The sequence below is a fragment of the Astatotilapia calliptera genome, chromosome 3 (assembly GCF_964374335.1).
Source record: "Astatotilapia calliptera chromosome 3, fAstCal68.1, whole genome shotgun sequence".
Lineage (NCBI taxonomy): Eukaryota > Metazoa > Chordata > Actinopteri > Cichliformes > Cichlidae > Astatotilapia > Astatotilapia calliptera.
Genome location: NC_137424.1, coordinates 82,028,288 through 82,055,590, shown reverse-complemented (window position 1 = coordinate 82,055,590; position 27,303 = coordinate 82,028,288). Strand labels below are relative to the sequence as shown.

Genomic DNA, 27,303 nt, shown 5'->3' with positions numbered 1-27,303 from the left:
AAAAGATACTTCAGAACACTGACTTTAACCTGAGCATAACTCTAACCTATTAATCTTGCATTATAGTACATTCCTCTGGTTCCAATTCCTCTGGTTCTCGAGCAGGTCTATGTACCTGGTCTTGACTTGGCTAGATACTGAAAAAGTTTTCTCCTAACCAATTCTGCAATCATCCACTAGTGTTGAGCACTTGAAAAGAAGGCAACCGGATTTCTTTCGGTAAAAAGAGGTCCAACACTCAAAGACAAGGTCTCAAGACTGCCATGACGTGGATGGCTGAGAACCTAAACAGATATCATAATATGTGAACAATGGATATAAAATAATACAGCTTGAGTGAAGCAACTGCAGGGACACTTGACTGTGATTAGTTGTTTGGATAGTTTGGATCCCACATAAGAACTGATCCAGTCTAGAACTAACAATTTCAGAAATGATCTGCAAAACAGTGACATCTTTACAGGGACCCGTTTGACTTCAACGGGTTAATGGGTGGAGCACAGGATTTTGGATGAGGTGAGCAGGGCAGTCTTTTGAGGCTTATGAGATTAGTAACTATAATAGCTCCCAGAGTGATGACCATTAGGATGGTTAGTGCTGCAGCCCTACCATCCTCATAAATAAATGACAGACTTTTATAAAGTATCACAATCACTTGTTAAATTAGGATGCTTTGAAATTAATGAACAACTGAGAAATTGAATTGATATTTTGTGGATCATACCATGACAGTGATGTCATCATATCCAAAAGCAATAGAAATTCAGTTTGCAACTGGAAATTTAGGCTTATCAGAAAAATTGTATCCACAAAAAGGAAAGAAGAGGGCTTAGTTTGACTTAAGCTGATTAAAAAGAAAAGTGAAAATTGTTTACATTTGACCTCAGAATTGTGTAATTGTGTTTATTTATGAAGTAATTTAAACAAAATCAAACCAGATGATCTGTTCTATATGGAGTAAATATGGTTTACATGTTTTTGGCATATTTATTTACAGTCATCTTGTTCATGTTGCTACAGTGCCACTGAATGAAAAGACAATATAAAGCCTTACATAGCATGTTTCATGACTGTAAAGCCAGTAGATACTCACAGTTAAACAAGCAAATGACGCAAGTGGCCATAAAGCTAGTATCTTTATATCAGAAAATTTAAAACATCCTCTGAACTAAAAGCAAAATGGAAACACTCAACCTACAACTATGTACGAGTATGCTTAGTTATTCAGCTTTTTTCTCCGATTTTCTGCTAAAACAGATCAAGATGACTTTTTAAAAACAGAATTAATGGTTAACTATAGTGGTTAAGGCACTGGACTGTGACCCAGGAGTGAAATTCAAAGGTGTTATCAGCACGAAAGAACCACAGTAGGTATGTGAGGCCATTTGTATGATACAAGAGCGACTGAGGTACTGTGGTAACATTAAAATATATAAATAAATAGCTTCTACTACTGCCACTATTACTTCTACTACAGGTTACTGGTTATTGTCATGGTGTAGTAAGTGTTATGGGTGAGGTGGAAAAATATAATAAATCATCCTTATCTATATACAAGCCACTACAGGACATGGTGTTGGGATAATACAAAAAAGCTATGGTCAAATCTGGATTCATTTTACATTTACAGTCGTTGTCAGAAATTTATGTACACTTATCATGGGTGTGATTATCCTGGTAATTCTGGGCTTTTAATTATTTATTTGAACTTTATTTACTTTTGGTGGAATTATTGTACGCCACACTTCCTTAAAGAGGTAGTAAGTAAAATCTCACCACCAGATGTCAGCAAATTTGAGACTGCAGTCAACTGAATTCTGTTTTCTTACCACTTCCAATTCAAGTGCATAAATCTAAGTACAGTGGACACTGTAGGACAAATAACTCCACGTTTATTTACTCTGGAGGAGGTTTTAAAACTTGTGAACTGAGTCAACGAGTCAGTGACTCTCACTTCTATCCAATGACAGTGATACTGAGGTGAGGTGTTGAGGATATCTTGAACTCCTCTGTTGGTGAGGACTGCTGTTTTTGCCAGGGAAACTAACTGAATTAATTGTGATATGATGCGAGAATGTAATCAAACTGTTTATCAGGGAGAAAGTGTGATTTTTAGGACACTCAAGCCTCATAGTATCTAGCATAAGAAAATTGGGGTGTCCAATTTCCTTTTTGGGTGCCTTCTTGTGAGGGCTGTCTGTTTTCCACATTCTGCAACGGTAAAATACGACTTAGAGGCGGATATTTGTTTTACTTTATGGGCAACAGTTGTCTGCCCTTGTTCTTGCTCGTGACAAAACTCGCCTCCTGTTGACAAAACTCGCCTCATGGTTTAAACTTGACTCTGAGAAAAAACTCTTTCCCACAGAGGGGGGTGCTTTAATAAACTTATTCGAATATGAGCTTTTTTCCACTAAGGCTTATTTTATGGGGAGATGTACGAAATTATTTACCGGGTTACAAGCAATGATAATATCGGCTGTTGACTCCTCAGCGTCATCATTTTCATTTTCTGTCTATTGAGAAAACCCATTGTAAAAGTAATGAAGAAAAAAACTCTACCAAGGAGCAGGCTGCGCAAAACCTACCTCATATAGATGTTTTAATAATAATAATATTTTTTTGGGGGACGCGTTATAGGTTATAAGCATTGAGAAAAAACTGATATCTGCTGTCTCTCTCCTCCTTGACCCGCGGTGTGTGTGTGTGTGTGTGTGTGTGTGTGTGTGTGTGTGTGTGTGTGTGTGTGTGTGTGTGTGTGTGTGTGTGTGTGTGTGTGTGCGTGTGCGTGTGTGTGTGAAACAAGATCGCCTGTCATGGTAATTATGGTTTGTTTTTCAGTCCCTTGTAAAAAGGACTCTCAAAAGGAAAAGTAGTATTCAAAGAAGACTATTCACTAAGGGATATTTATTCATTTTTACACATACGGGGTAGGCAGCCTGTAGGTTACAAGCGGATAGAAAGTTCTTCTTTTCATCACAAGCTATGGTGTAGCCTAAAAATGCAATTTGTTGCTAGGCTGATCATCTTAAAGGTTTTTTACTGCGTCTGTATTATAGGAAAATAAAATACTATTGAAAGAAACGGTTCTCTACAGGAAGTCACTCTTTTTTCCCATTACAAGCACCGGTGCAGCTTAAGAAAGTAAAATTACATCCGCTATTGTAAAAAAAAGAAATACAGAGAAAATTGTCATAATATTGAAACAGAATTCAAACTATGAGTTTGTGGAAAACTAACTGCCGCTCTGTCTCTCTATACAGCACAGACTCAACTGCTGCATCACCCCTATGCTTCAGGAACCCTCCCTCCCTCTCTGATCTCCCCAGCTGTTGCCTCCCATGCTCGCGGCCTCGGGAGAGCAGATCTCTTTGCCGTCCAAGTACACAGGAACGCTGCTGGGCTGTGTTAAGGTTCAAAATTGAGGAAGGAGAGTACAAACCACTCTTGGTCCAGAAGGTCTTGGTCAAACAATGATTTTAATGAACACACGTGTGGGAAGACACTCTGTACGCAGACAGCCAGTAGTCCTCGACTTAATCAAAGCATGAACAGATATTTTATAGCATCAGGGTTTGATTTACTGACGCCCCTTCATGCGTCACAGATACATTTTATACATAGATCAGATCAACACCAGAATGACTTTTCACCTAGAAGATCATCTTCTATTTTTACGGCTGGTACTTTCCATTCTTATCTTAAAGTGAATTGTTCCTCTTTTTTGTCTAGACATAACTAATCTCTCCTCTAAATAAGTCTGACTAATGTGTGTGTATGTGTTGACCTCACATGCTCTTTGTGTCACCTCTTCACCTACTGTCTGTGTCTCGTCCTCAAATGCTCTTTCTCAATTCACCTGTTGCACTTCTGACCTTTTACCAGACCAGAAGCTCACTGAGACTATGTGTATGTCTTCTACTAAATAAATGTTTTAACCAAGAACCTCTACTAAACCCTTAATATAAAATGATCTGATATATAAGTGTTTTGTAAGCATGTATTGCAATTCCTTCTATGGCTCCAAGTCACTTGCACAATAGATTGTCCGAACATCGCGCCGAACAAAGCTTCCGACCCCCAATTAATTGACCGAGCTCCAACTCTTTAATAAGCACAGATATGCATTGTGTATAAAATAGTCATAACTGCTTAAGGCCTTCTTAAAGCTATCTGTTACATTGTTAAAGCCTCGTCTTAGCCTGCGGCTCAAAATAACTATCTGCTTTCACTTCTGCATACAACTTCCTGTCAGCCTGCAACTCAGTCTTTCTGAAAGAGACACTGTTTAAACCTCTGAATGCAATATAAACTCCAGATTATATTATTAATGCAATGGTAATGATGACAATTATTTAACAATAGCAGTAAAATAATTTCCCTGCTCCACAGCTGCAGAATGAAAGGATCCATCTTGCGTCTGTGCCTAGAAATTGTGACGGTCTCCTCCTCTCTGCTTTTATTCCCCTCCCATGCCGCAGACCCCTCCCTCCCTCTAAAAACTTTTTTCTTTTTTTTCAAATCAAATCAAATCAAAATCAAATCACTTTTATTGTCACATCACATGTGCAGGCACACTGGCACAGCACATGCGAGTGAAATTCTTGTGTGCGAGCCCCACAAGCAACAGAGATGTGCAAACACAACAACACAAACGAGCAAAATACAAGAATGGCCAACCTGAAACTAATAAATATATGTACAATATATAATAGTGTATGCATTTCTGGATGTGTATACTAAATGTTTTTCTACGTGTGTGTGTGTGTGTGTGTGTGTGTGTGTGTGTGTGTGTGTGTATACACATATTTTACAAATTAAATAGTAAAAAAATAATAAATAAAATATATAAAATATACAGAGTTGAATATGTGCAAAACAAGTGGCATTTATATACAGTGTGGAGTGCATAATGTTGAAGTTCCAGTAGTGAAGCTGAGGTGTCTATGACGTGTTCAGCAGTCTGATGGCCTTTCCAACAACAGGTGGCGCAACAGGTGGCGCGCTTAGGGGATCAAATTACACACTTCCGGGGGGGAGGGGGGAGGTCAAAAGGTCATGATTAGGGTCATCAATCAAATCGAATCAAATTTTGTCACATACTGTAGGGAGTATCTCTCTTACCTTATCTTCCCTGTTATCAGTGTCAGCTTGTAACTTCAGCCTTCAAGTGTGCAGGTGCTGAACCGAACACCAGCACTTATATACTGTTTCTGTACCTTCACTCAAAACCAAGAGCAAACAGACTAAAATACACTGTTATTTATTTTAGCTCCATGCTTGCTTGCATTTCGCTTTATAACAATGGTTTTTACCTCCACCCAGATAAAATGTCACTGCTGTTTAATTTGTCATATTGACTGATGGTCAACACAGAGATACATAACCTCATCTTTGTGTCACACTGTTGTTTTGCATGGTGAAGGTAGCTGTCTTTTACTCATCATTATCCACACTAGATGAAATAAAACATGCCAACAGTGTGTTCCTTTGTTCTTCCCAGTAATGACTGGGGACACCCCTGAAATTGGGGAGCAACCTGAACAGTGATTTGGTGAACAGCCAATTGGAAAATGAGACAGAAAAGGACAGTTTAGAATGACTTCCATGTAAAATAAAAGTCATTAGATGATCTATTAGTACACCAACTATATACATTTCAAGTGTGCAAAGAAAGAAAAGAAAAGGAAATAAAATGGTCTCTCAAACCTTTTTGTAGAAGAACACAAAACCCAAGTGCTAACTCAAGCATGGAGCTTTAACAGCAGCCCAGAGGACTCGGCTGAAAACTGCTTGGAAACCAAAAACCTCTGTGAAACGGCGACAGAAGCATCTTTGTGCGTCTGCGGTTCATTAAGTATCTCCAGATTATGGCAAATGTCATCTTGATGATTTTCAAACTCAATATTGCCAAATAAAAAACCAAAAGGATATGGTTCAGTTGGACAACACACACACTTTCAGATTACCAGTCAGTGACATGCAGTAAATGGTGTGGGCTACAGTGTTGAAGACACAGCCACTGTGCATGATGCAGGCTCTCAGGTGAGCTATTAAAAATGTTAGCTTCTTATAGTTAGTAAAGCATATGCTTTTGAAATAAGTGTTTCCTAGCTTTAGTGGTCTTTTGTGCTACTGAGCCACGTGTTTTCATTTAGTAGGCTTAGGCTACGTTCACACTGCAGGTGAAAGCCCATCAAATCCAACTTTTCTGACCCTATGAGACCATCTATCCCATCATGGTGTGACTGTGAACGGCACAAATCCCATATTGTCAAATCCGATCTGGGTCACTTTCGTATGTGGTGCTGAATCCGACACATATCTGATGTTTCAGAAAGCGACTGCTGTTTGATGGTCAGGTCGCATTAAATCCGTCTTTTACGTCACTGACACGAGACAGACGCCAATTATCAGCTCCGGAGAAGACATCGCGAACACTTCCTGGCCATCCCGTGTAGATGTTAGTGAAACTGTTGGGAAGACAACGTTGGAGAAACGTGAACATTTTCTTTGTACTGCAGAAATCTGCAACTATCTTTTGAAGCAGCGCTCCTCTAAAACAGCAATAAGGATCATTATTAGGCCAAACGTAAATAACAAAATAACTTTATAACTTAAAGCAAAATTGGGAAACGCAAAGTCTGAAACAAGTCTTTATATTAAGGCCATCAGTCAAACAACACTGTTTGCTCTGGGTCTGAACAGAGCGCGTTGTGTGTGACGTCTTCTTTTGCGCATGCTTTGAGCGTTCACACTAGAGCGCGTTTGCTGTCGTATTTTAATTGTAGTGTAAACGAGCAGACAAAAACATCGGATTTGATCAAAAAATCAGAGTTAAGCATTAAGACCTGCAGAGTGAACGTAGCCTTAGAGTTGGCTGGAAAGAGTGCTAATGAAAAAGTAACAAAGGAGACCCATAAGAATCTACATCAACCCATGGCGTAAGACTAGCTGATGTGTGAGCGGAGGCTGCTCAGCAGCAGGAGTGGAGAGCCAGACAGCGCAGGACCCAGCACACATGTGTCAAAGTCAAGGCCCGCGGGCCACATCCGTACATTTATATCCTGCCTGCGAGATCCTTTTATATAGATGTGCTATTGTTGTTATGCATGGCCCGGCGAGATGAGGCGCTAATAATATACAAACTACAGATCCCATAATGCAGCGCTGCAGCCTCCTTGGCTAGGCTAACTGGGAACATTTGCATCAATCAAGTCAAACTTCTATTACTGAAGCTCGCTGCTCACAATGGTGGAGAGAAAAGTTGACTCTGAAAGCAGAGCCTTTCAGCACCAGTGGGAGGCTGAATATATGTTTACAGACATGCTGGTAAACCGTGCGTCTTATTAGTGGAGCTAATGTGGCTGTAATGAAGGAATTTAATTAAGACGGCACTGCGAGACAAAACGTCAGGATGAGCTGAAAAACCTAAATACAGAAACTACAGGAAGTAGAATCTGACATTTCAGCAGACGTTCGTCACCAGAGCAAAATCACAAAGTGAAGCTGTTGTAAAAGCAAGTTTTATTGTAGCAGAGGAGCCAAATCAGGCCGGTACCGCTCTGAAGAGCTGCAGGATGAAGCTGTGGACGTCTTGTGTCCAGACAAAACGCAGATTTAGGCAAACGTGAGCCTGAGCAGAAATACGATTGCTGATCGGGTTTGTGAGACGGTCACTGATTTAAGAACACAGCTGTGAAAGAAGCAAAAACGTTATTAAATACTCTCTGTGGATGAAAGTACAGACATGATGGACACTGCACAGCTGACCATCTTCATCCGTGGAGAGGAAATATTGAACATTAAATCGATGCATGGGACAACGACGGGAAAAGACGTCAAAGTACATTTGATCTGAGCTAAAGGTTTAAATCACCGTCAGTTTCAGTCTTTCATGTGGGAAATAGATTCAGAGTTTGCCCACATTCCTCATCACAGAGCTCCGCTGGCTGAGCTGGGAAAAGTTCTCAATCGAGGTTTTGAGCTCAGCAAGGAAACCTGTCAGTTCATGGACATGTGTGACGCAGTGAAGCTGTCACTAATGCACCAGTGCACTGTTAGACATTTTATTGTATTTTTACAGCAACTTACTGGCAACACTATTGCCAGTAAGTTACTGTAATTACTAATCTACAGTATCTTTACTGTTGTGATGTTTTACAGTTCAACCACTTTACTGTAAACATATATTACAGTATAACAGCTTTACTGTAAACGTGGTTTACAGTTAGAAAGACTTACCGTGATTAAGTTTTATAGTATCACTGTACTGCAAATGTGGTTTATGGTATAACACTGTAATTGTGTACAGTATAATTTGTTTAGACTGTAATTGTGTTTTACAGCATATAAAATAATATTAACATTCATATTCAATATAAGAACATTTACAAAAAACAATATAATTCAATAAAGTAGTCTCAGAATAGTGAATTAAACCAACATTTATTGTTGATATTTTTTTAACAAGAAAAACATTTTTCAACTGAATAAAAACAATGTCAATAACCAAAATAAATAGAAGCGTACATGAAAACTACACAGTCCTTCACCTTTCTGTGTCTGATTTTTTTAAGGAAAACAGTTTTTCATTCCACTAAAAACAGGACAAACCCACCAGCATGAACATTAAATAAACTATTACAATTATAAAACAAAAATCATTTACAAAATGTAATAATTATCAGTGGGTCCCAGGAAATAGAATGTGACATGGGATTTAGATTTCCGTTACCAGGATGGTCGGGTTCAGCGTAGTCTTTATCACCACCTGTCAAAGACACATCATCAATATTCATGTTTGCTCAGGTTATTCACTTGTTCACATCTGTCTGAGATCATTCATACTGTTGTATGGATGTGTGTACAGTATGTATATAATTATCAGCTATGTAAAAGATATTATCATCTCTGTATTCTTACCTAGTTGGAAGTCCTCCATTCAAACTCAGAGAGCCGCTGGAGGAAGGTGGTGATCCGAGGGCTGATTCTTGTAACCTTCCTCTTTACGACACGACCTGTCTTGCAGCTTGTACCAAGTTTTGCAAAGCATTTTGTTCCCATGTCTGGATTGATCCTCACAAAGAACCTTTTAACGGAAAAAAGGCTGCTTTAATTTCAAAATTAAAACATACATTACAGCAATCACCTATATGTTTCTGCAACTGTAGTCAAGCTATCACATATATTTCATTCTTAAATGGTGTAAGCTTTAATGGTGTAAAGTATTTACCTCTGTATCATCTCCAGTGTGATGGACGCTGACTCCTGATACTCCAGGTTGAAAACGTAGTATGACGCAAAGAAGACAGCAAGGGTGCTGGCAAAGTCATGCATCTGCTCAGGCTCATAAAGTACCTTGCCCTCCAAACTGATCATCCAGCGGCTTGCAGACATGAAATTATTCCCTAAAAACAGACAAGAGTCCAATAAGACAATGTGCTCACCCTTACAAATAAGGTTTCCACAAGAATGCTGGATAGCAGGCCTCACACTGTACAAAAATAGAATCCACACAGTTTGCTGCTATTTCTCTTATTATTTATTATGTAATGAAAATTATGATCAATTACAGGAAAAAACTGCCTAATGTTTTGGCATTTTGGCCTGTGCTGAAATGTTAGGCTGTTTTTTCCTGTTGGTCATTGTGTATAATAAATAATAAGAGAAACAGCAGCAAACTGTGTGGATTCTATTTTTATACAATATAAAACAGACAAACCCCTGTTAAGTAAGTTGTTGTGGGTACAAATACCACAATAATTACATAGATTTTTTACAAAAAATATTACAAGAGGATTGAAACTATTTACTTACCAAGCGCTATTACCCTTGGTGTGATGGGTAAGGTCATCTCTCTCTCAACAGACATCTTGGTGGAAAAAGCCTTTAAAACACAAACACTGAGGCTACATCACACTGTCAGCGCAGCCAGCAAGGGCAGGAGGACAGCAATGCACCACACTGGGCGGGAAAAGACAGAGAGACAATTGTTAATTTAATGTTGCATTTATTTAACCCTTGAAAAATATATTTACATAAGTAAATAAAAGAAAAAAAAAACACAACCCATCTTTTCAAGAATAATTCAACTAATTGCTCTTTTGACCAACCTAACACAGACGTTACACGGTTTTCCTATGAAAAAGACCCTGGAAGACGTTGTATTAAAGGAAAAAAAACATGCTCCCCTTCCCACTTAAAAAAATAATAAATATTAAACTTAGGTTGGAGTTCCTCATGCCACCAACCTAATGTTATATTAACTTTTTAGTGTTGTGTACTGCAGCTCACACAAAATTAAATAAAGCAGGCTAACCTACATGAGCAAGCTCAAAACTGGATAAGATTGTTTTAGCAGTCTCTAAATTTCCAAAAAAAAGTTGTCTTTCTTTATTCTCATTAAATGTGTATTTTTACCTGCTGCTTTAGCTGAAGCTAAATGTCCCACTGTTAGCATGGCCAGCTTCTCAATAGTCATAGAACAGAAGCGCAGGAGGACAATGCACCACACTCGGCGGGAAAAAGACAAAGACTGTCGTTGTGCCTGTGTTCTTCGCCCCTCCCCGTGGAAAATATATATCTAAATATATATTTAAATAAGAAAAGGGAGGGACAGGCTCAGGGCGTCGGGGGGTTCCCCGGAGGCATCTTCCTTGGGGGGCTCAACCCGGGGTAGCGGTCATGTCCGGTTAGGGGCTCTGTTGGCTCTCCGGTGACTGTTTCCTCGCGGCTGCGTGCAGCGGGGCTAGGGGAGGGTCTGTGCTGACGGACGTGGGTTACTGACCTGGTAGCCTGGCTGGCCCTGGGTGGGTCCGGGATGGGCGTGAGGTTCTGGGGGCGCTCCGTCTCTGGGCTGGGACCCGGACCGGGCCTCGGGGGCTTGGGTCCCGGTTGGTGTGTTGCCGGGGTTGTGGGCGGGTGGGTGCATGGGGCCCACCCCTGGAGCAGGGTGCCGCCGGTGCGTCGAGCCACCTGGGGGGCTCTTCAACTGGTGGGGGAGATTGTCACATCTTGCAGGAGCTTTCCTCTCGCCAGGAGCTCCCTCTGCAGGAGGGGGAGATACAGGAGAGGTGGAGGAAGATCTCAGCCTGGGGGTTTATTGTCTTAGGTAGTCTGGAAGATGAGTGGATGGTGGGGTGGGTGCAGTTTTCTCTGTGGTGGGGTTGGGTGGACTGTCCCGGGCTCTGTGGGGCCGGGCGGCGCTGCTGCACTGGGCCCGGTCTGGATGGGCCTGGGCCCCCTTTCCCTGGCGGGTCGCGGAGTATGGGGGTGCCTACTGGGGTCAGCGGGGGAGCTGGCCCCAGGGAGGGGTCACTTGCCCCTCCCTTCCTTCCCTCCCCATCTCCAGCTGCCTCCCTCTTCCCGCTCCACCACAACCACCCACACATGCAGGGCCTTGGAGTAGGGGTATGTCACCAGGGTGCAGAGGAGGCTACCCCCCCCCCCCCCCCCTCTGTCCCCTTCTGGCTGCCTCTGCCTCAATTTTATCCCACAACTTAGACATTCACATTACTCACACTCTCATTACACATACATATAGGATCTTGGGGGTGGGCACGATACACGGAGTCCAAAGTACCATCAGGGTGTACACCCCACCCCTGGCATCGTTGCCCACCTCTCAATTTTAAATAAACGTAGACATTGAGGGCTAGCAGGAGGGACCATGCGCGTACCTGCTGCTCTCTGGCAGGTAGCTCCATGCCCTCCTGGGTTTTAAATGCACCTTAGAACACACATGCATCAACATTACAATGAGCGGGTGGAGGGAGGTTTGGAGTCTTCTCTCACCCCCGTTCTCTGCGACCTGCTGGAGCAGGGGGGCTAGGAGGAGGAGTTGGCCGTCCGACTGCGGTCTGGAGTGTGGAGCCTTCCTGCTGCTGCGGAGTCGGGGCGGTCTGCCTCCCCCCACCGCAGGGAAAAGGGAAAACACCACCTGGGTCTGGGTGCAGTTCCCCCCTCCAGGGGCGGGGGCACCTAGACCCGGTTTGTAGAGTACGCTTGGGGAGTGTGATCGTGTGTACAACGTCTCTTTATGTCTCTCTCCACGTTGGTAGAGTGTGGAGTAAGTGCATATGAGAGCATGAGGGTGGGAATGGATGTTTGTATATGTGTGTGCCTGTATGTCTGTGTCTATATGTCAGGTTGGGTGTCAGGCGCCACCTCTCTGGGGACATCTCAGGCCCTCCAAGGTTTGGAGGCCTATCTCCCCCTACCACCACTTCCCCTGCCAGTGGCGGACCCCCTCAGACATTGGTGCGTTGGTGGTTCTTTGTGTCCGGGGGTGGGCGTCCAGGTACACACCGGCTCACTCCTTGGCGGCCGCTTATCGGGGCCTGGAGCCTGGGGCTCGCTCGGGCCACTTCGGAGGTGGGGTGCCCCCGGCCTCTCGGCCTGGGGCTCGGTCACTCAGGCGCAGCTGGCTGCTGGCGGAGCTCACGGGCGCGTCACTGCAACTCCCCCTGGCTTCTGCTCCGCGGCTGCTGAGTGAGCCCTCATCTGGGACTCTCCTCAGCTCTTTCCGGGACAGTGGCGCAGCTGCCCCTCTGTTGGTCTTCCTTGGTCTCTTGTGTTCTGGGGGCCTCTGGATGTCTGGAGTTTTGATCTCCTCCACACCTGCTTCACGCCCTGGAGGACGGGGCTGTGGCCCCCCCACACCCTCTAGCAGATTATTACATGAAGGAACCTTTTAAAAAAAACAAAAAACAAGCGCGTCCATGCTCACAGGTGTACACACGGGTGATCACACCCACAAACTACACCCTTTTTGGCTCCTACCTCAAAGCACACTGTGTTCTGTTGATCTTATGTGCTGCACAATAATGTTTAATATTTAGTATTTACTGTCATATTCCCATATATCATTGTGATGTTGTTTATTCTATTACTCTTGTTCTCTTCTGCTTGCTCTCTTTTTTCTTTCTCAGCAGGTGATCCAGGTGATTGATATATGCATTTTTTTTCTCTGCCCGTTCTGTTGGTTTTTGTCTTTTGCCCTTCTCCCCCGTCCCTCTTCTCAGCTGTTTCTCTTTCCCTCTTTCTTTCTCCCCTTCTTTCCCCCAGTCAAGTCTGTCCCGTATTCAGTAAGTGAAAATAAAATAAACAATAAAAGGTGAATCAAATGGACCATTACGGCAAGGCTGGGATGGTCAGTTTGGTAAAGTAAATCCGTTGGGTATCTTTCTTGCCTTTAGACAACAATTCTGATGGCAAAAGAGCCAAACGGGACAGGCCAAAAAAAAAAAATAAATAAATAAATAAATAAATAAATAAATAAATAAATAAATAAATAAATAAGAAAAGAAAAAAACACACACAACCTATTTTTTCCAGAATAATTCAGCTAATGTGCTATTTCGACCAAGCTAACACCGATTTTAAGCCCCCCCTCCCTCCCCCCCACACACAAAAAATATATATGCTCTTAAGAATTAAGCGGGGCACCAGACAGGGATGCCCACTCTCCCCCTCACTTTTTGCAATTTTTATCGAACCTCTAGCAGCAGCATTTAGACAGGCTACAACAATTAAGGGCATAAAATGTAAGAACATAGAACATAAAATCAGTCTCTATGCGGATGATGTGTTGCTTTTTCTGCAAAACACACAAACCAACCTCTCTGAGGTAATTACTTTAATAAACTGGTTTTCAAGAGTTTCAGATTATTCAATTAACTGGCCAAAATCTACAGTTCTCCCCATTAACTGCTCCTTCCATAATTCTTCCTCTGCCCCACTGCAATCCGGAAATATTAAATATTTAGGTATTAATATCTCTCCTAAGCTTTCAGACTTAACTAAACTAAACCACATCCCACTTCTAAAGAAAGTAGAAGGCGATCTGACTAGATGGAAATCTTTACCCATATCACTCATGGGAAGGGTCGCCACTATAAAAATGATGATCTTGCCAAAAATAAATTACTTATTTTTGATGATCCCTAACAAACCATCACAAGATTGGTTCAGATCTCTGGATTCATATATTTCCAAATTCCTTTGGAAAGATAAACCCCCGCGTATTAGCTTAAAAACGCTACAAAGAACCAAGGATAGAGGAGGATTAGATCTGCCTAATTTTCACCAATACTTCTTAGCCAACAGGCTTCAGTTCATCTCAGAATGGTTAAAACATACCTTCTTAGTTGAGCCCTGGCTAGATGTTGAACAGGCACTATGCAAGGATCTAGAGATTTCAGACCTACCATTTATTAGCTCAAACATCAAAAGACATGAATGCTTTAAAAGTATCAACATCAGCTTTTCTCTAACAGCATGGTGGGAGTTTCTAAAAATAACGGAGTCTTCATTAATCCCATGCAAACGTACACCTATCTGGAATAACCCTGACATATTACAAAACAATAATATGATTAATTTCCCAGAATGGAGTTGTAAAGGAATTAAATACTTAGAACATATATTAGAGGGAACAGAATTTATTCCATTTGACAGACTAGTTGAACAATATGGGATCAACAAGACAAGGTTTTTAGAATATCAACAAATTAAATCCATAGTAAAAAAGAAATTTAACCTCAGTCAAGTTGAATTACAAACACCACTAAGTGCGGCACATTTTCTTACTCTTAAATCCCCCAAATTATTATCTAAAATATATAGAACACTTTCTAAATTAGATGAATCAATATCCCTTCCTACTGCAAAGTGGGAAGCAGATTTATCAGTCAACCTAGACCAAAACTTCTGGTCTCAGATTTGCTTAAAAACTTTTAAATTAATTAAAAATCCCAGTCTGCAATTAATACAATACAAAATACTTCATAGAGTGCACTATATAGGTCATCGGATGTTCAAGATGGGCTTTACATCTTCCAACAACTGCTCACACTGTCAAGGCAATACACCAGACAATTACATCCACGCTCTTTGGTTCTGTCCACCAGTGCAAAAGTTTTGGCGCGAGATATGTGAAGACTTATCAAAATGTCTGAAATGTAACATTCCAACCTCCCCCTTAGTGTGTTTGTTGGGCAGCTTAGATAATGTCACTTCAGAAAAGAATATAGCCCATATGATCTTCACTGCCCTATGCATAGCCAAGAAAACAGTCCTCATGAACTGGAAAAATAAAAATAATCTTAATTCTAACCAATATAGAAATTATCTATTAGATTACATTAGTCTTGACACAGCCTCTGCCACCACATCAGATCAATTGCTCTGGGCCCCTTTTATCAGCTCCATCACCTAGTGGGGGTGGGGGGTCATAGTTTGGTCCCGCCTTCACTGTTGTGATTGGTGAGGGGGTAGGGACAGGCTTAGGGCGTTGGGGGGTTCCCCGGAGGCATCTTCCTTGGGGGGCTCAACCCGGGGTAGCGGTCACGTCCGGTTGAGGGCTCTGTTGGCTCTCAGGTGACTGTTTCCTCGCGGCTGCGTGCAGCGGGGCTAGGGGAGGGTCTGTGCTGACGGACGCGGGTTACTGACCTGGCAACCTGGCTGCCCCTGGGTGGGTCCGGGATGGGCGTGAGGTTCTGGGGGCGCTCCGTCTCTGGGCTGGGGCCCGGGCCGGGCCTCGGGGGCTCAGGTCCTGGTTGGTGTGTTGCCGGGGTTGTGGGCGGGTGGGTGCATGGGGGCCCGGCCCTGGAGCAGGGTGCCGCCGGTGCATCGAGCCGCCTGGGGGGCTCTTCAACTGGTGGGGGGGATGGTCACATCTTGCAGGAGCTTTCTTCTCTCAGGAACTCTCTGCAGGAGGGGGAGATACAGGAGAGGTGGAGGAAGATCTCAGCCTGGGCGTTTACCGTCTTATGTAGTCTGGAAGATGTGTGGTTGGTGGGGTGGGTGCAGTTTTCTCTGTGGTGGGGTTGGGTGGACTGTCCAGGGCTCTGTGGAGCCGGGGGGCGCTACTGCACTGGGCCCCGGTCTGATGGGCCTGGGCCCCCCTTCCCTGGCGGGTCGCGGAGGGTGGGAGTGCCTACTGGGGTCAGCGGGGGAGCTGGCCCCAGGGAGGGGTTACCTGCCCCTCCCTTCCTTCCCTCCCCATCTCCAGCTGCCTCCCTCTTCCCGCTCCTCCACAACCACCCACACATGCAGGGCCTTGGAGTGGGGGTATGTCACCAGGGTGCAGAGGAGGCTACCCCCCCTGTCCCCTTCTGGCTGCCTCTGCCTCAATTTTATCCCACAACTTAGACATTCACATTATTCACACTCTCATTACACATACATATAGGATCTTGGGGGTGGGCACAATCACGGAGTCCAAATCACCATCAGGGTGTATACCTCACCCCTGACGTCGTTGCCCACCTCTCAATTTTAAATACACTTAGTCATTGAGGGTTAGCAGGAGGGACTATGCGCTTACCTGCTGCTCCTTGGCAGGTAGCTCCATGCCCTCCTGGGTTTTAATTGCACCTTAGAACACATATGCATCAACACTACAATGAGCGGGTGGAGGGAGGTTTGGAGTCTTCTCCCACCCCCATTCTCTGCGGCCTGCTGGAGCGGGAGGGCTAGTGGGAGGAGTTGGCCGTCCGACTGCGGTCTGGGGTGTGGGGCCTCCCTGCTGCTGCGGAGTCGGGGCGGTCGGCCTCTCCCCACCGCAGGGAAAAGGGTCACACCACCTGGGTCTGGGTGCAATTCCCCCCTCCAGGGGCAAGGGTACCTAGACCCGGTTTGTAGAGTACGCTTGGGGAGTGTGATTGTGTGTACAGCGTCTCTTTATGTCTGTCTCCACGTTGGTTGAGTGTGGAGTGAGTGCATATGAGAGCATGAGGGTGGGAATGGATGTTTGTGTCTGTGTGTGCCTGTATGTCTGTGTCTATATGTCAGGTTGGGTATCAGACGCCACCTCTCTGGGGACACCTCAGGCCCTCCAAGGTTTGGAGGCCTATCTCCACCCACCACCACTTCCCCTGCCGGTGGCGGACTCCCTCAGGTGTCGGTGTGTTGGTGGTTCTTTGTGTCTGGGGGTGGGCGTCCGGGTACACACCGGCTCACTCCTTGGCGGCCGCTTGTCGGGGCCTGGGGCCTGGGGCTCGCTCGGGCCCCTTTGGAGGTGGGGTGCCCCCGGCCTCTCGGCCTAGGGCTCGGTCACTCAGGCACAGCTGGGGGCCGGCGGAGCTCACGGGCGCGTCACTGCAACTCCCCCTGACTTCTGCTCCGCGGCTGCTGGGCGAGCCCTCATCTGGGACTCTCCTCAGCTCTTACTGGAACAGTGGCGCGGCTGCCCCTCTGTTGGTCTTCCATGGTCTCTTGTGTTCTGGGGGCCTCTGGATGTCTGGAGTTTTGATCTCCTCCATACCCGCTTCACACCCTGGAGGACGGGGCTGTGGCCCCCCCACACTCCCTAGCAGATCATTACATGGAGAAACCTTTGGAATGCAAGCATGCTGATCCACACAGGTATGCACACATGGGTATTCACAGACGCGGACTAAAGCTTTCTTGGCTGCTGCCTCAAAGCACACTGTGCGCTGTCTATCTTGCGTGCTGCACAATATCGTTTATTACTTAGTAAATACTGATATCTATGACTAGCTAGTTTATTGTGATGGTATGGTGCTTTGTTTTCTCTATTATTATGTTGCTCTTTGTTGTTTGCTGTCTCCTCTGTTTGTTTTTGTTTGTTTGTTTGTTTGTTTGTTTTTCTCCATACAGGTGACCCAGGAGTTTTTTTTTTTTTTTTTTTTTGTCTCTCTTCCCCCCCCATCTCACCGTCTCTTCTCCCCTTTGGTTTTCTTTCTTTCTCTCCCCCTCTCTCTCTCATTCATTCCCCCTGTCCTATTTATTAAAAAAAAAAAAAAAAAAAAAATGACAAAGGATGAACTGAAGCTCTGCCATCACGTAATGTCGCATACTGCTGTTTCTGATGTCATTTAGAAAAAAAAATAAAAAATAAAAAAAAATTAAAAAAAAAGAATTAATAAACGAGTATGTTAGGTAGGAGAGTCCTTTGCATTACCTTATGACGTCCTGTTTGCAGTTTCCACACAGAGGTCCAACAATAACGAGGTGCAAAATCTTTTGTCCTCTCGAGCATATCGTAATGAAGAGTTAACAAAGTTGGACTGTCTTTCCTCTCCTGTCAATCACTGGGTCACAGGTCATGTCAGTCAGGATATGGAGTGGTGGTTGGTAGAGGTAGGTGGGTGGGCGGGGCCAGCATGCATTCAGTGTGTGTTTCACTAAGTTGGGTTGACTAGTTCCCAGAAGAGTTCTGTACATGTTGCACGTTCAGTAAATGAGCAATTCAGTTACTGCTCGACTGAGAAGCCTCCGCCAAATTATTACAATATTCTCCACTGACTGAAGTTCGCCTTTGGCAACGCAGTGGCAAGCACACATTTGCAGCAGCTGTGCATGTGCATACAACTGCATGCAGCAGATTAGATGATCAGAATTCTTGAACCTTACACACAGGCAAGTCCCCTAAAAAGTCAAAACCATAATACTTTCACTGGTATCATACTGACAAATGGCATAGGTTGGAGGAAAATCTGGAAATGGTTGGCAGTGAAAGAGTTAAAATGTAATGCACTATTGCAACCAACCACTGAAAGAGTAAAAATACACAAACAGTATGATGAACCATTCAAATCACATAATACAGTAGCACTACTGCTAATGTGTTAACGGTAGGTATAACTACTACCGCAATTTTAAAAAATACAGTAAGTAAATGTAAATAACCTTAATATACCCATAATGCAAAGCAAATTACAGTAATTAACTGTAGAAATGTTTTCAGGTAAGTTACTGGGCATTTTGTGGTATTTTACTGTGAAAAATACAGCAAAGGTTAACAGTGTGCAGCCTGCCTCACTTTCCCTGTTGCAGTAATGTTGAACCAAGTCAGCGCACTTTGCTGAGCTGCACCTGTGCAGATGCAGCTGCAGTGTAATGATGCACTCAGGGAGAGACACTGACTGGCCCACACAGTTTATTAGCTGCACTCCTGCAGCAGTGCCCAGCTCGTCTACATGCGGCTCCAACCTTGTGTTTGCTCTCATTTATTTTTCTGGGTTTCTGGCAGCATGTTCATATTTCTAACTTGTGTAATTTTGACAGGATATATTTTTATGGAGAGCAAAATATTTAAAGTTAAAGTTTATTTTTTGAAGTTTATTTAATAATATTCCTGTCTGTTTTGATTCATATTTATGTTTAAACACATTGTTTTAGTGTTCAATAAATGTTTATCTTGTGTGGCCCGCGACCTAAAGCGGGCCTTGACCTTTGGCCCCCTGTGCGATTGAGTTTGACACCCCTGACCCAGCACAACTGTTGGAACAATACAAGTAAGAATACAAGGCTTTAACTATGTCCTTATTGCAGCATTAATGAGCACAATAAAGCCAGCCTACTGATAAACATAACGGCTGGTGAACAGATGACTTGTTTTTTTGTGAGACATAGAAAAGTTCTGGCTTCAGCGAACATGATTCAAGGTGAAAGGCGAAGACGTGGGTCAGGCAGCCAGGAGGAGCGGTGTGCCCCAGAACCACACGAGGACCACAGAAGAGTGGCTCGTGTTCTTGGGTAAGCCACCCCTGCTGATACACGTGTCCTTCAACATGCAAAGTGCTGCTCGTTGCTACATATAACAATTCTGGTGTGTTTGGTCCATTTCTTGGTCTTGGCTGCCCAGCTTGGCCTTACCTTGGCCTCAGAAACATTTCACGTCAGAGAGTACACGCCTGTCACATGTACGCCTTTTACTAACACTCAACAACAGCCTTCAGTAATTCTATATACCTGAAGCTCTCACATGTACACAAGGCTAGTAGGTCATCCTGAGTTCATCAATATATGTTCGTTTCATCTGTCTACAGTCTGTCTGTGTGTGTCTGTGCCTGTGGGAGGTTGTCTGTCTGTGTCTGTGTCTGTGGGAGGTTGTCTGTCTGTGTCTGTGCCTGTGGGAGGTTGTCTGTGTGTGTCTGTGGGAGGTTGTCTGTGTGTGTCTGTGCCTGTGGGAGGTTGTCTGTGTGTGTCTGTGGGAGGTTGTCTGTGTGTGTCTGTGCCTGTGGGAGGTTGTCTGTGTGTGTCTGTGCCTGTGGGAGGTTGTCTGTGTGTGTCTGTGCCTGTGGGAGGTTGTCTGTGTGTGCCTGTGGGAGGTTGTCTGTGTGTGTCTGTGCCTGTGGGAGGTTGTCTGTCTGTGTCTGTGCCTGTGGGAGGTTGTCTGTGTGTGCCTGTGGGAGGTTGTCTGTGTGTGTCTGTGCCTGTGGGAGGTTGTCTGTGTGTGTCTGTGTCTGTGGGAGGTTGTCTGTGTGTGTCTGTGTCTGTGGGAGGTTGTCTGTCTGTGTCTGTGCCTGTGGGAGGTTGTCTGTGTGTGTCTGTGGGAGGTTGTCTGTGTGTGTCTGTGTCTGTGGGAGGTTGTCTGTGTGTGTCTGTGGGAGGTTGTCTGTGTGTGTCTGTGGGAGGTTGTCTGTGTGTGTCTGTGTCTGTGGGAGGTTGTCTGTCTGTGTCTGTGCCTGTGGGAGGTTGTCTGTGTGTGTCTGTGGGAGGTTGTCTGTGTGTGTCTGTGTCTGTGGGAGGTTGTCTGTGTGTGTCTGTGCCTGTGGGAGGTTGTCTGTGTGTGTCTGTGTCTGTGGGAGGTTGTCTGTGTGTGTCTGTGGGAGGTTGTCTGTGTGTGTCTGTGCCTGTGGGAGGTTGTCTGTGTGTGTCTGTGGGAGGTTGTCTGTGTGTGTCTGTGGGAGGTTGTCTGTGTGTGTCTGTGGGAGGTTGTCTGTGTGTCGCACAGAGGCTGAAAGGACTTCATCCCAATAATGTGTTTGTTGACTGTTATTTCTAAAAGCTCTTTGTTTCTCTCACCTCATCCCCACCTGTGAAAAGATGACTGAATTTCCCAGAGTTCGTTCTGTTGGAGGTTTATTTCCTTCTGCTGCTGCTCAGAGATCATCAGAATCTATAAAGGCCTAAACTAACAAGCTTTTCCACTGGGACATTATTTTCAACAGACCTGGACAGAGTATAAGAGGACAAGAGAACATGAGTGTTTGTGTTCTACAAATAGAAGTGAAGCTCACACTGCAAACAAAGTTGTATAGAAAGATTTTCCATGTGGAAAATTATTGCTATTATTGCCAAATAGTATTTCTTGTCTGCAGAACAGGACTCACTGAAACATTATCCAGAGCTTTTGCTGACACGACATGTTCCAAGTCAAAGTCAGCTTTGTTGTCAGAAACCATGTGTGCAGATAATACACAGGAACTGGAAACTACAGCCTGAGTGTTGCACTAGAACAACGTAAAAACAACATGAAAGATAAAAAGACTGAGTTTGAACGTTTGAAAAGAAATGAACTGTGGACTCATTTTAATTGTGAGAGAGCATAGCAACCAGAGATTCTGAAAGAAAACCACATTAGCAGGATTATGAATTGATTTACGTGCCATTGAGTCAAATAATAAACAGCCAATCATTCTGTCTCAGAGCTTTTCATGCTTTCCTCAGCTCCTCCCATCTCTATGTTCAGTCGTACTCACTGCCCATCATCCCAACTCCTGAGGGAAGAAACATAATCCTTGTAATTAGAAGGATGTGATCTCATAGTGTGGCTGTGGTTCAGAAGGGAGACTATCAGTCTGCATGCCAAATATCCTCGGGCACGATGCTGACCCCAGGTTGTTCTCCACAGCCCACTGCAGTGTGAGTGTGGGATAGAAAGCACTTAAAGCTTGTGCCATTAATGAGGCGTGTTGTATAAAGTGGTGTGAGTGTTCAGGCAGAGTATAAACAAGCCGAGTAAGACATACTCCACAAAATGACTACTACATAATTCATTCTAAAGTTCAGAAGCTATATCTGAATTCTGCACTTATATTCTAATCTCTCTGCCTTATTTAAACATCCACGTTTTCAAAAATCTGTGGTAACCTCAATTGTTTTAATAATACATGTCGATTAGCTCTCCATTGTGTAGCCCCTTAAAATACAGCTTATTTCAAACCGTCAATCCTTCCTCTTGGATGCAGGATTATATTCTGTAGAAAAGCTGAACAGATGTGGAAAAAGACCTTATTAACCTTGTTCAACTGACTAAACGCTGCAAGAACATCTTACTTTACTGGCTTGATTAGCAGTGATAAGCACTATACGCACATCTCTGACTGCTTTGTCAAGGAGGGAGTGACAAAGCCGTCCTTCGGTGTAACCCGACCTCAGAAAAGAATCTCCACACATATTTGCGTGCTCATACTCGTGATTGATACATTACTCACTGTCTCGTGAAGGTGTCTGATGATCAGTGTGTCAGCGTTTGAAAATTCTCTCCCAAGTTGTGCATTAAGGTGAGCCTGACTCTGTCTGGCTGGTACTCCTCAGATAATATCTGATGTTTAGATCATTTAGGATGTTTGTGCTTTTTTTTTTTTTTTTTTTTCTTTCTAAATGACATCAGAAACAGCAGTATGCGACATTACGTGATGGCAGAGCTTCAGTTCATCCTTTGTCATTTTTTTTTTTTTTTTTTTTTTAATAAATAGGACAGGGGGAATGAATGAGAGAGAGAGGGGGAGAGAAAGAAAGAAAACCAAAGGGGAGAAGAGACGGTGAGAAGGGGGGGGAAGAGAGACAAAAAAAAAAACAAAAAACTCCTGGGTCACCTGTATGGAGAAAAAAAACAAACAAACAAACAAACAAAAACAAACAGAGGAGACAGCAAACAACAAAGAGCAACATAATAATAGAGAAAACAAAGCACCATACCATCACAATAAACTAGCTAGTCATAGATATCAGTATTTACTAAGTAATAAACGATGTTTGTGCTTAAATTGTTTTATTTCATATAAAAACCTACAGTTACAAGCAAAATAGAGTAGAAAGCATTCTGTTTGTTCAGGCTTATTAAAAGCAGAAGAAAATCCAAATCTCTGGTGTAATGCACACACTGCTTCAGTCCTTAAGCTGCAGAAGAAAGGAGAGAATAAAAATGCAGACAAGCAGCGTCTGAGCCGATCACGTTCATCTGTAGTTCAGACATGTGGATTACAAACTGAGTTACAGGTGAACTGTTAGCTTGTTTCAGTGCTGGGATGATAACAGATTATGATAACGACAGATGGAGATTAGCATCATTCATATGAGAACAGGATCCAGATTTTCTCGCACACAGACAGTGAGAGCGACGGTGATCGTGACAATCAAAACAAAAGTAGTTGATCGAAGCAGCCGCTCAAAGACAGCAACATAATAAATACAGCACCATCACAATAATCTAGCTTGCAGTAGATAACAGTAGATACTAAATATTAAATGATATTGTGCAGCACGCAAGATAGACAGCGCACAATGTGCTTTGTGGCAGCAGCCAAGAAAGCTGTAGTCCTCGTCTGTGACCACCTGTGTGTACACCTGTGTGGATCAGCATGCTTGTTTTCCAAAGGTTTCTCCATGTAACAATCTGCTAGGGAGTGTGGGGAACCATAGTCCCATCCACCAGGGCATGAAGCAGGTATGGAGGACCACCTCCTTATCTGCAGTAGCAGGGAGGCCCTGCATCCCTGACCCCAGTCTGACGGCCAGCACCTCCTCCCAGCCCCCCAGCCCTGACGGCTAACAGAACCGGGGTGAGTGAAGACCTCAAACCTCCCTACGCCCGCTCATATGTAGTGTTGCTGTGTGCTGTTCTAAAGTGCATTTAAAACTCAGGAGAGCATGGTACTAGCTTCCTCTCAGAGAGCAGCACGGCTCCTCCCGAAAACCCTTAGTGTCTAAATGCATTTAAAATTGAGGGTAGGGCACCAGCGCCAGAGGTGGGTTGGAGTACACCGACCATCCTCTGGATGCTGTAAAACATGCCCACCCCCAAGGCCCTATATCATGGCTATTCAACTAAAAGGTTAGTCAGATTTTCAAACCGAGGAATTTATCTGGGCCAGATATTTTTTTTGCAGCCACTAAGCAGCAGATCATGATCAGTAATTTATCATTCTTTTTTCCCCTGTAAATCTGGTGACCTCTCCAAAATGCATGCCAAAAGGTCCATTTAAAGAGAAAGGGAGCTATAACCAAACTTCTTTTTTTTTTTTGCACATTTCAAATAATAACAAAAACCATTTTGATAATTCCCTTTCAAATTAAAATAAATATTTTGCTGACCACCCATTTTTCATGGGTTAGGGTAGGGTAGGCCATGGATGGAGCACCCCGTCACAAGTATACAGAAACGCTTCATTTCCAGTCCATTTTCCTAAAAAAAAAAGCTGAAATCTACATGAACATTAATTCGCCAGGTGTGTGTCCCACAGTAGTAAGCCGAGCAATTTGCCATCAACAACTGTGCATTATCAGTTCTATCTGTGAATGAATGTCTGTCCTACTATAGACATCACATCAGTTTTCTTCAGGTCATCTAACAGCATTTCAAGCTCGTCTGAAGCCAGAACTTCAACTCTACAAATATTTGAACATATCTGACAGGGGTACGTTTTTAATAGCAGATGTCACACTTACTTTAATTTTTTTGTCACTTATCACCGCATCCACCATGGGCAGCATGCAGCATTTCACTGTTTCAGAATCTGTGAAAGGCCTTTTCTTCTTCATCAAGATCCAGCAAACACGAAGGGAAGATGCTGCAGCTCTCTCTTAGGCTGTATAGGACCCTCACCATGGTAGCACAAGTCCGGTTGTAAGATTGTTAAACTCGCAATTAAACTGTACTTTTGCAGCCCTCTCCTAAGATTGCTCTGGAAAATTTGTGCAGGAAGTCTGGTGTTTGTGGTGTCTTCGTAAGTACCGTAACACATTCACTGCAAATTAAACACATAGGTTTGGCCTTTGGATTTGGCAGTAAAATGAATAATATTATAGTATATGTCAGTCCAGGCAGGGTTAAACTGACGGTTTTCATTGTCAATTTTACACTTTTGGACTGAGAAAGACATGCTGTTTTCACTTCATACATTACGAGGATAGTTTAATATATTTACATCACTGTGCATTAACATTGCTAGACTACTAGGAGTGTTGCATTCACAGTCTGGACTACGCTATAGGAATTTGTAATTTTTTTTAAATTAATTAATTATTTTTTTGCGTTTTCTCTGTGTTTCTGCCAGGACCACAGGCCACTCCCAGGTTGCTTCTGGGCCGCATGTGGCCCACGGGCCGCCATTTGAATAGGCTTGCACTATATGTATGTGTCATGTGAGAGTGTGAGTAATGTGGATGTCTAAGTTGCAGAATAAAATTGAGGCACAGGCGGCCAGAAGGGGACAGAGGGGGAGTGCCTCCCCTGCACCCCAAGCCCTGCGTGTGTGGGTGGGTGTGGTAGAGCGGGAATAGGGAGGCAGCTGAGGATGGGGAGGGAAGAAAGGGAGGGGCAAGCTCCCCCGCTGACCCCGGTAGGCACCCCCACACTCTGGAACCCACCAGGGCAAGGGGGCCCAGGCCCATCCGGACCGGGGCCCGCAGCAGCAGCACCGCCCAGCCCCACAGAGTCCGGGGCTGGGTGGGTACAAAACTGATTTACAATGACCATAATTTGAGCCGATATACCTTACACCGACACATATTCATATATGTAGCACATCTGTATATCTTTAGCAAATACATATATTTGTTCAAAGTACATCTGTATATTTGCTTAACTTATCTGTATATAATATGCTCTTATTGCACTTACTACTCTTGCACTTCTGACTAGATACAAACTGTATTGCGTTAACCTATATTCATACATGTGTAATGGCAATTAAGTTAAATCCTAATCCTAATAATGAGGCACCGCTAACACGTACACAGTTACATTCGCTCAATGCAGCTCTTCCTTGTGCAGAGCTGCATTGACCCAAACAGGATCTGCAGCTGCATGAACATTCCATGCATGAATAACCCATGGGTCTGTCCATGTCACATACCAGGCATGGAGAGCAGAAGCAGCTGTTTTGTTTCAATAAAATTGCTGAGATAACAGTAGGTTGACCAGACTCCATGTTTCTACACAAATGTTATTTTACTGGGCCTCATGCACATGACCGTGGTCTACAGGTGCATGTCCACCGTGTAACATTAAATAGCTATATGGATTGAAAACAAACAGGAACTCATCAGAATAATTTAGAAGATAAACTGCACATAATCACTGCAATGGAATGTGAAGGTTAAACAACAAGGTAAACTAACACGGTTAAAGGTTAAAGCGTGTTCGTATTCTGATCTTCCATCCCCCTTCACCACCTCCACCACTGCATGCTTGGGCATTTCAATAAGACTTCAGGCTTTTAAAGTTAGTACAAATGTAATATAGGTCAATTTAAGCTCCCATGAATAAACAACCAAACCAGTGTCAAGGAGCCATCATCATCCCTCAGTAAGCCTCCAGGCCACAGATCTAATCAACGCTAACCATGTATGAAAAAGATTGCAGTTAAATACTTTAACTCATAAAAAGCTAAAATATATCTCTGAAACGTCTCTGCATCTGTTGAGAGCAGCAATATTAAAGTTTTGAGAGGACTTACCTGGTTTCCATCATGTAATCAGTCTTTGCAGAAATTAAAATTGCTTTGCTCCATCCAACATCCTCGTGCTGAGTGTAAGCATGGGAGGGGATAAACTGATAGGTAACGTGGGGACCGCAAAATTCAGGAAGTGTGTAACCTTTGCAAACAAGATTCTTTCCTCCTGCTGAGGCACACACTTTATGGGGGGATGGGCATGGTCATCGTGGGGACCAGAAAAGTCTGGAAATGTCAGCTTACTCTCATCTGCACACATTCGTTTCATGTAGGCTTCCTTTTGTTTCACTGTTGATTGTTTTTGTGTATTTTTCATATTTCTTGTTGATCAAAAATATATTATTAAAAAAGAAATCCAAATAAGGAAAATGGATCACTTATTTTTAAAACAGCAGTTTAAGAACAGGCATACGTAGTTCTTCAGCAATTACCATGCTTTTTAGATGCTAATCGAAATGGCGACAGATTTCAGTTTGGGTTTAAACCACATCATAGTACTAAAACGGCTCTGCTGAGAGTTGTTAATGACCTTTTAATTGCAGATTTTGGGAGCCCTGTGGTCTTTGTTTTACTGAATTTGTCTTCAGCCTTTGATGTGGGGGACCGCAGCATTCTGCTAACAAGACTAGAATATTTAGTAGGCATTAAAAGAAGCACCCCTGAATGGTTTAAATTGAAATTTTTGGATAAGTCCTTTTGTCATGGTCCACCCAGGACCATGACAAAAGGACCCAGTGTTTTTGTTTTTTGTACTTTTACTTTTGATAGTTTTATGTATTATGACAACACAGCTGGGACTAATTGTGCAAGACGAGACAAGGAAGCAAAACAGAATACACTAACATAAGGCGCAGACCTTCACAATAAA

The 27,303-nt window shown here is 43.5% G+C and overlaps 1 long non-coding RNA gene across 1 annotated transcript; it reads right to left on the bottom strand.

The window, feature by feature from the left end:
• Positions 1-8,429: 8,429 nt before the first annotated feature.
• On the bottom strand, positions 8,430-10,415 carry LOC145425973 (uncharacterized). The gene is made up of 3 exons (XR_013906741.1): positions 9,820-10,415; positions 9,361-9,410; positions 8,430-8,773 (listed from the first exon to the last, which is right to left on the bottom strand). It is a non-coding gene; the product is annotated as an uncharacterized LOC145425973 (long non-coding RNA).
• Between the last annotated feature and the right edge of the window lie 16,888 nt (positions 10,416-27,303).